This window comes from Strongylocentrotus purpuratus, unplaced genomic scaffold (genome assembly GCF_000002235.5).
Source record: "Strongylocentrotus purpuratus isolate Spur 01 unplaced genomic scaffold, Spur_5.0 spur5_scaffold_6, whole genome shotgun sequence".
Lineage (NCBI taxonomy): Eukaryota > Metazoa > Echinodermata > Echinoidea > Camarodonta > Strongylocentrotidae > Strongylocentrotus > Strongylocentrotus purpuratus.
This window is the reverse complement of record NW_022145612.1, coordinates 10,193,860-10,204,310: the sequence shown is the minus strand read 5'-3', so window position 1 is coordinate 10,204,310 and position 10,451 is coordinate 10,193,860.

The following is a 10,451-nucleotide window of genomic DNA, read 5'->3' as shown; positions in this document are numbered from 1 at the left end:
CCGAGTGTTTTGATGAGATTGCCGTGTTCTGTTCTCCGCCCCACCCCTCTCTCTTTCTCTCTCTCTCTCTCTCTCTCCACTTTCTCGTTTTTCTCATTTCTTATCCTCTATATATTTCTCTTTGAACGTAAGTATGTCTATTTTCCTCTTTCCAAGTAAGTTTCATGCTACGCTTCTTTGAGTAGGCCTATGATGTATTTCAACCGGTTCCCCGAGATTACGCGCTTGATTCAGAATCTAGTTGAGTTCATGTCATCCTATTTTAGACGCTCTAGATATAGGAGGATGCATAATAATTGATCAAGAGCGGATCTATGGTTCTTTAGGCATAATTCATAAAATTTTCTGATAAAGTAATGAAAATTTTTGTATTATGCCCCACTGGCTATAAGAGGGGGCTCGGATAATTGATTAATACCTCTTCCCTAAATTTGCAACTGTAATAACTATGCGGTGAGATACCTAAAAGACTCCTGAAGACGAAGTACGTGACATTTGATGGCTGGCTACCTAGTACCTAGCCTCTGCAAGATGATTGAAAATTACCGAACTTGATTGCAATAAAACGTGCTCCTTACCTTAGCGGGGGAGCCACGTCAATCAACATGTAACTAACATTCTGGAAGTATGTACACTCTGTAACGTTTTCATCGCCAGGATTACAAAGTAGTACGTTTATCCAGGAGAGAGAACTGATGAAGGCAAGTAAAAACGAGATGGAAACTTGGGGCTTTTTAATAAACATGTCGACTCGTGAAGATTTTTTAATGCTCATTAGCTCGAGTGATATACCCTTGTTTCCCACCCAAGGCCATTCAATACTTTATCTTTCTCTTAAAGGTTATGTTTCCTATTGAGAGGGAAGGGAAGGAGAGAGAAAGAGAGAGAGAGAGAGTAGGAGAGAGATATAAGGAGACAGAGAGAAAGGGGGCTGAAGAGAATAGTTAGATATGAGTTTAGTTTAACGATAATCAGGATATACAGACAAAGGGAAAGCAAAAGAGACAAGCACACTAAAAGAGAGAAAGAGAGAGAGAGAGAGAGAGAAAGAGAGAGAGAGAAGGGGGCTGGAATAGAATAGTTTGAGAGAAAGAAATGCATTATTTCACATTAATCAGACGGTTTGGATTTCACGATCTTCAGTAGATGTGAAATGTGCATGACGATAAACGGGATAATAATGCAGAAAGAGGGAAAGCTAGAGAAACGGGCAGAATTAGAGAACAAAAGAGAGAGAGAGAGAGAGAGAGAGAGAGAGAGAAACACACACACACACACATAAAGAGGGGACTGGAAGAGAATAGTTTAAGAGGAAAAAAAATCATAATTATACATTAATCAGAAGGTTTGGATTTTACGATCTTCAGTAGATGTGAGTTTAGCATAACGATAAACAGGATATACAGACGGAAAGGAAAAGCTAAAGAGACGGGCATACCAAAAGAGAGGGAGAGAGAGAGATTCAGAAACAGAGAGACAGAAATAGAGAGACAGAGAGGGGGCTGGAAGAGAATAGTTGAAGAGATGTAAATGCGTTATTACATTAATCACAAGGTCTGAATTTTATGATCTTTAGTAGATGGTGATAAACGGGATATACAGACAGAGGGAAAGAGAGAGAGAAAGAGAGAGAGAGAGAGACAGACAGACATAAATAGAGGGAGAGAAAGAGAGAGAGAGACATAGATAGAGGGAGAGAGAGAGAGAAAGAGAAAGAGAAAGAGAGAGAGAGAGAGATGGGGGAGCTGGAAGAGAAAAGTTTAAGAGAAAGAAATGCATTATTTTACATTAATCAGAAGGTCAATGAGAAATGTGCAAGACGAAGACAGGTTTTACAGACAGAGGGAAAGCTAGAAAGACGGGCAGATTTAGAGAAAGAGATAGACATAGAGAGAGAGAGAGAGAGAGAGAGAGAGGGGAGAGAGAAAGAGAGAGAGAGAGAGAGAGGGGGGAGAGAGAGAGAGAGAGAGAGACAGACAGACAGAGAGAAGATATTTAGAGGACATCTAAAGATATTCAACAAATATGAACTTGACAAATTACTCTGTAACCATCAGTTTACAAATTGATATGGAGCAATCAAATATCTGATTCAAATACAAGCAAACAATTTTTTTTTCATGCTTTCAATGTCATCCGTTTCGCCTTTCTAAAAATTTGTTGATGCAATGTTCCCTTAAGTGATAAACAATGCACAAATGCCTGTGAGAATGACATTAAAAACATATCATATTCTGCCGACAGCGTACGATGTTTCTCTAGAATTTGAGCAGTCCACGTGCCTTGAAATATTTATTACGCCATAATATTGAATGTTCAAAAATAGAATGAATATTTTTCAGTACGAAATGAGAGACTTTTTTTCATCTATCTCTCCATAACTATGTACTATTTCGATGATAAATTCCTTATTCAAGGTTGTTTCTTGTATTCTAAATTTAATTGTGACATTTATGACAACCGCTCGGATTTTATCGAGATTCTATCGACCTCTTTCTGGAGAGCTAGATCAGTTTAGAGATCTACACTAGCGTTTTAATGGGTGATAAATTGCTTCTCGAAATATCTTCTTCTACTTTCGAAGGACAGCCATAATATAATTTCATATCCAAAAGTGGTGTAATGAAGAGTCATTGTAGGACATAAAAAGACACACGGTCTGAATTTCTTTGAAGATTCTTACAATTTTGCTAATATTCGATATCTCAGTTGTAAAAGTGCACAGTAAAAATTGAATAGTAACATCTATCATATTTTGTTGTGGAACAGAAATAGTTTACACTTTGAAAAATCAGTTCAACATTTTAACATCCTTGTACATATTTCTGGGAAAACATAAAAACTAGATGGACAAAAGCAAAACTGTTCCCTCATTGAAACGAGTTTTGACCCTTTTTTTTGGAGCAATTACGAATGTATTCCTTGTGATAATGTTGCACCGTTCGTGTTCTTTTTTAAACATCAACTTTGTGATTTCATAACAAAATAGCTGAAAAAATAATTTCTTTTATAAGAAATGTATTTTGATAGAGGGCAATTATGCGCTACCCTATGTTTGAATGAACATTCTACGTTAATGACTTGTTGCCGTTGACAAAACAAATTGAATTTGGTTAATGGACCTACTAACATTACCTTGAATGAAGAGAAGAGTGGACTTGCCCTTTGTGTCATTCTGATGTACATGTTTCTAGTCTTCATTTTTATAATGATGTACAGTACCTACAATTTTGTTTGTCAAACTAGTTTTACATCCATGATCATCAAATGAGATATCAAGTTCTTTTTTTTTTGTGGGGGGGGGGTGTGTTGCTGTTTTACTCGTGCTCAAAATATTGATTTTTAAAGTTCACAATTATTTTTAAATTCTATTGAAATATGTCAGAGATTTAAAAAAAAAAAAAAAAAAAAAAAAAAACTTTTGATCATGTGAGTTCACGGTATTTTCACAATTTCAGTAATAAGTTTGGTTGTTGTTTCATGTAATCAATAACATGTAATCTTCACAAAAATATATTATAATGCTTATTAAGGTCTTGTTTCCTTTACAGCTGTGGATGAATCCGAGTAAATACTACTCTTTTTCGAAGTCAATCTTTCTCACAATCCCTTTAAGATAATGATATTATCTACGTCTCAAGTACTACAAGATGACCTCTACAAATAGGCGGAAAAGGAGGAGGTAGATTGACCTGACAACACTCCCATATCATAAGGCGGGTCGAAATTCAAAGAAAAGTTAACGCTTGGTTAAGTTCTATCGAAAAACGTTTGGCGCGCAATCACGCCGGCAATCACGAATTGCCCGTTCACCGTGAAACAATTAGCTCACTCTTGGCGTTTAACCGCCTTCCCACACACACGTGATTGTCAGGAACTATCCTTTGAACACCGTATCTCTGAAAGGGGAAAAAGACACGGAATTTTCTCTGTTCTTTTTCAAACAAGAATTCGTATAGTGTCTGTAAGATATGGATATTTTGTTTAAATGTGAAAGTGATATGATGTAGGTCACCCGTATGCACTAGTAACATTTAGTTTTATATTTCTTGTTTATTCATGTTTTCTTTGATTTTCTCATTTAAGGTTTCACAAGGACCTTGTGAGTATATTTCATTTTGAAAATGGTTCTCAAGAAACAATTTACATTTTTAACATCGAGGTCGATATAGTGATTCTCAAGAAAACATTAAAAACTCGCATAACCAATTATATTGATAACTGTGTCACGTTTTTTCTTTAAATCTACTACTACATTAATGATATTGCATGGGTTATGGTAGCACAAACATGTTTGTTCATGTTTCATTTTGAAAATGGTTCTCAAGAAACAAATTACATTATTAACATCGAGGTCGATATAGTGATTCTCAAGAAAACATTAAAAACTCGCATAACCAATTATATTGATAACTGTGTCACGTTTTTTTCTTTAAATCTACTACTACATTAATGATATTGCATGGGTTATGGTAACACAAACAACAAACACCGAACATGCAGCCCAAAAGCTGAAACTGCTCAATTTACATCGAAATACATTGATGTGCAAATGAATTGAAATTGACATGCTTGTTTTGTAAGATATTAATTACTCAACCATATTGAAAACATTGTATCATTTATTAGCTTGCTCTAGACAATGATGAACAACTTTTAAACTAAATTTGGAGTCTATTTTCAATACGTGCAAATTTGTTTTGTCAATGTACATACCGAAAAATCGCATCTACGAATTCTTTTGCAAACCATCGATCAACGCTTTACCCTACATGGTGTAACTAAGTCAAATGACAGGTGTTAACCTTAGATCAAGGCGATAAGTGAGATAATTTTCTAATTGATTTGAGAATTGTTAACCCTTCAGGTCCCTTATTTCCCTACCCGACTCCGTATATACAGGGGCGGATCCAAGAGGGGCTTATTTTTCCCCAATAATTCCCCCCCCCCCGCAATGTTATTTCGGGAATCCCGTGTGCCCTTTCAGAAGAGCACGGTCTGAAAAAACACCTTTGTCAAGCGTAATATGATATAAACCAAAGGAATTTTACAAGGGTTTCAATATTTATTTACAAGTGTTATCACCAGAAAAATATCTTACAGTCCTCTCGAGTCTCCAAAATGGGGGAGGGGGCGCCGTCGGCCTTTTTACCACTTAAAAGGTTGATTTTCTAATGCCATTTTCATGGGGCTGCATATTCCACCTCATAGATCTACCTTAATGATTTTATGTATGTAAGTACTATACATTTCTTGAATAACACGATCGCTAAAATATTCAAAAACTCAACCCAAATGCCATCTTGACAGCCTTAATTATCGATCACTTTTAGAAAGTTTCGAACCTTACGATAAAGCATTACGTCCTCCGAACCTTATTCTACTGAAATTGCCCAGGAACTGATTTCTTGAAAGTCTTTACGATTTAAAGAGGGGATATGAAATACATTCGTCCATCCAGTTTGGACCTTGAACTTTAACCTTTACATCAATAAGGTTCGGGTCACTGAAATTAATTCAGATAAAGGAATGAATGAGGAATTTATACCCGATCGACATAGTCCTCAATGCCTTCCGAGGAATATTGAGAGGAAAACAACAGATAATGACATGTTCAGTTTTAATCTGTGGGGTCCATCGTTATGGGTAATAAAATACTCCCTGTCAAACCGATTATGGTCCTGTCATCCTTGCTTTGTATCAATCTATTGATAGAATGATGATGGTGAGTTCACAATACGGAAAAAAAGACCCTCTGCAGAATAACAAATACTACAGACCTTTTTCTTTATTTTCACTGGCCCATTGGATTATGTATGATTTCAATTACTGGGGAAAAGTAACTCATATCTAAAGGGATTTTAGATAAGATAAAGCAAGTTGAAGCCTAGGAAATAGCAACACACATGCAGCCATTCGCTTCTTTCATGGGCCTTAAGGACTAAAAGATATTACAAAACACACAATAAAATACCTTAAAGTACATTTTTCTTAAAACATAGAACATATTTCCAAATAAATTTCATAGAGGCAAGAAACTGTACAGATGAAGCTAAAGTTTGTAGCTATACTATGAAATTGAATACATGTATCTTTTTTAATTATCGACCTATATCTATACTCCCTGTTTTCTTAAAGATTTTAGAAAGAGCTGTTTGTAATCGACGTTTTATGTTTTTAAATAAGTGCAATATTATCACAGAATGCCAATATGGTTTCAGACCTGGGCACTCTACATCTAATGCAATTATGCATTTTATTTATAATGTATTAAAAACTTTTGAAAATAATTATATTTTAATGGGCCTTTTTTTAGACTTAAGTAAAGCATTCGACACATTAGACCACACTATTTTATTGAAAAAATTATATTATTATGGTATTCGTGGAGTAACTTTAACATGATTTGAAATTTATTTAGAAAATAGAAACCAATTTGTACAAATATATAAAGATAAATCTAATACCGAAAAATGTAGATGTGGAGTGCCTCAAGGATCCATCCTTGGACCTCTCTTATTTATTATTTATGTTAATGACATGTGCAATATTTTTGATAAATTGAAGTTTATTTTATTTGCTGATGACACAAGTGTTTTTATGTTTCATTCTAATGTCCAGGTTTTACAAAATGTTTTTAAGCAAGAAATTTTGAAACTTTCTAATTGGTTACATATAATAAATTGGTTTTAAATTATGATAAAGCTAAGTATATGTTTTTTACAAATAAAAATATTGATTTTAACAACCTTCATTTGGGAGTAAAATAATCATAAACTTGAACGTGTAGATAATCTGAAGTTTTAAGGTATTGTAATTAATCATAAATTTAAGTGGCATGAGCATATAAATGTGGTGTGTAATAAAATAGCCAAAAATATTGGTATTTTATATAAAGTTCATTTTTATCCCTTAAATATTCTGAAAATGTTGTATCATACTTTAATAACACCATATTTTAATTACTGTATAGTTACATGGACACATTTTAATAACAATAATATGTTAAGGTTACTTAAGCTTCAAAAGAAAGCAATACGCAATATCACTCATTCCCAATATTATGCTCATTGTAATCCTTTATTTTGTAAACTTGGAATTTTAAATGTTATCGATATGCATAATTTTTATATTGCATTTTTCATGTTTTAATGGTAATTTGCCTACTCTTTTATCAACATGTTTTAACTTGAATTGTGATGTGCATAATTTTAATACTTGAAATGACCTAAATTATCACCTCCCCAAGATTAGAAAGACATGTATGAAAAATTCGCAATTTTTTAAAGGACCATTAATATGGAATAGTATACCTCAGGAATTCAAAAAATGCAAAACCCTCAATCTTTTTAAAATTGAATATAAACAATTTCTGTTAAATAAGTATAATAATCAGTATTAATAGTATGGGCAAGTTTGACACTTTTTAAAGTCTATTTGTACATAACAGTATGTTTTTTTTAATGTTCTTTTGTTCATGTTTCTTTTTTCCTGTATGTATGTATTTTGGGTATAGGCTTTCATATAAGGAACCCTTCCTTTCTGCCTATCCCAATCATTCCATTCTGGATTTGTATATGTTTTAAATGTTTTTATGAAGAGTGTTGAATAAACTTTGAATTTGAATTGAATCTTTAATACATCATTTTTTCATGTAACCTCAGAAAAAGCAAATGAAAAACTTGAGAGGCGGTGGCGTTCTGATGCCAAACAGGCTGTTCTTTTCAATGTAAGAGTTGGTCTCAGTGAAGGTTAAGGATTTCAATCATTGAATTGAGTAATAAAATATATAACACAACTGTCATAGTATATAACAACAATGTTCATAACCATTTGGTAATATAGACTATTTAGCTTGAATTTAAACACTACCTAGCTTACACCTTAATCATGCCTATATTAAGGTCACCCAAGCATGAAAAAGGACTGGCAACTGTCGGAGGAGAGAAAACTATCCCCGGGAGGCGCTGACCTAAAAAAATGCACTCTTGACCAAGAAATCCGCCATGATTGGCTGGTAATTATTGATACAGGTTTGTAACTGTTTGTTTGCTTCAGGGACGTAATGCTACAGTCTTTCTGCGGTCAGTCAATCTCACTCCTCAATCGGAACACGGGTTTGAAAGGCTTCTGTAAGAACTGTCTTGTGTTGACATATCCCTTTCTCTAAGATTACACCTTTTAAAGACCGATGGTTTGATATGGCGGGTCATGTGTCAGATCAACGTCGTATAATAGATGTAAAAATCGATGATTGTTTTTATTCAATAATGGTACTGAATCTTGTTTTATTGTGGTAATTGGAAGGTTAGTCCGAAATTTCAATCACGCTCATACACAGTCATGATATTAGTTTTGTCAGCTATACTAAATCCCTACTCTGCCAAGTGCTAACACAATAATTTGTTATGTGGCACCGTAGATGTTTCGATCAAATTATTCTAATGAAAAGAAAATCAAATAAAAGGAAAGTATTCCCTTCTTTAGGACAGATTACTCATTTAAAAATATCCACGCCACCTTCAAATTCTTGCAAACATGTATCTGTGGTAAGGTAGGACTGTCGAAATAAAAGTTGAATTAAGTGTATTAATGTAAAAAAGGTGACTGAAATCATGGAAGTTTGTATCTAATAACTAAATAGGAAGACGATTTCTTGAGACTCATTCTTGAGGCTCTTTTAATTGGTCCCAGATGACATTTTATAACACCCGGTATCTTCATCACCTGTTAATAATCTTATAATATCCAGTGAATTGTTCTGTTATTAGATACCGCTTTATCCTTCAAGTTGACGAACAGTATGTAGCGTGAAGGTCTTCTAAATGTGACACGTTTCTTTAATACAGTAATTTTCGACCCAGGCATCAAGATATCAATAACATCACGTACTCTGACATAATGGGGTAGACTGAGTGAGAGTTGTGTAAGATTATGTCAATCTTGATCAAATATACCAATCACACCTAATTCCTAGTAGCATGAACTCTCGAATCACCTCAAAGTTATGTTACATTTTTAGATAATCGTAAATGTTGATTCATTTTTAAATAATCTTTTGTAGAAGAAATTAAACCAAAACAGTTTGAATCAAAATAATCTGAATTCAGCTCTGGAAAGGGAAAAAGTGATGTAGATTCTAATAATGTTTGTATGGTATCTTACAGGTTGAATTCCAAAATCGTCCAGATTTATCATCGTCTGCAAGTAGATATCATGATACTAACTGTACAAATCATATGCATATAAAACTTTGCATTTATCACAAACGATGCATAATCCAAACTGTATAATACAGCTGTTTTAAGTGAATAATGAACCAAAATCACATTATTACTTTTCCGAAAATGCAATACTAGAGAACCGTCAACAATTTGTTTGAGGCTGTGAGGAAGAAGAATTATACACTTATGTTTGGTACACGCATTTTTAACTCGAGGATTCGTGGTCATTTTTTCCCGATGGTATGTCATTGATAGTGACAGGTTGTAACAAGGTAGTGGGCGCACCTTAATAAACCAAAACGCGTTACAGGACCATGCAGGAATGTTCCGTGATGCCATCCCAAGCAAGTCCGATGGAAATAAACAAATTATCTTGATGTATATTTTTAAGATTATTCAAGGGCGGAACGAGGGATACCTTGTAAATCTAAAGCCTATATCTGTAGTACTTTTGTCATAAATTACGATAAGCAAAGTGCAGAGGCGGCAATCCCGGGAATACAGAGAAAAACGCGAGCAATGTATATAATGAAGTGAAATCGTTTTAACCCCCTCCTCTGTATATCATGGAAAGTCGCTAGACATGAATCAATGGAAGATAAACAAAATCATGATGATTCAGCATCAAAATGTTACACTGCGATTTCCTTGTCAACTATATTTAAGAGCAGTGGTCTATTCCATATAATGAGTTGTGAAAGAGTTAGAATTATGTTGTCGTCACCAACATTAATTAATATCAGACTAGTTTTCTTTTTATTCTGATATGTTAAATCTATTCATTTATTCTTTCGTCCATTTACTTATTGGATTATAAGAATTTGGCCACAATGGATTAATTGTTGACCTTTCCATTTCAAAAAGATAAATATATATTTATATAGTAAAAACTGGCACATCATTCTGTTTGCCAATGGCAGAAGCTCGGCTTAATGCCACGCTACTTTTTTTTAGACGAAAAAGAATTATTCTTAGCTAAGCTGGTAACACATCGTTTATGCTTTCGGCGATTACGTGATGTAGAAATTTGAACTTTCAGGAGCATGAAAATGTTTCTTGTCATGCTTATGAGAAATAAGATATGACTAGAACATTTTCAAGGCTATATGAGACGGGATTTCCCAAATATTGACGTGGGAGGGAAATACGAAATTAAAGAGAAGGTGTGGATCTTCAAAGCTGAACATTCATGTGTGAGCTCTCTCATACTTTGATATAAATAATAAT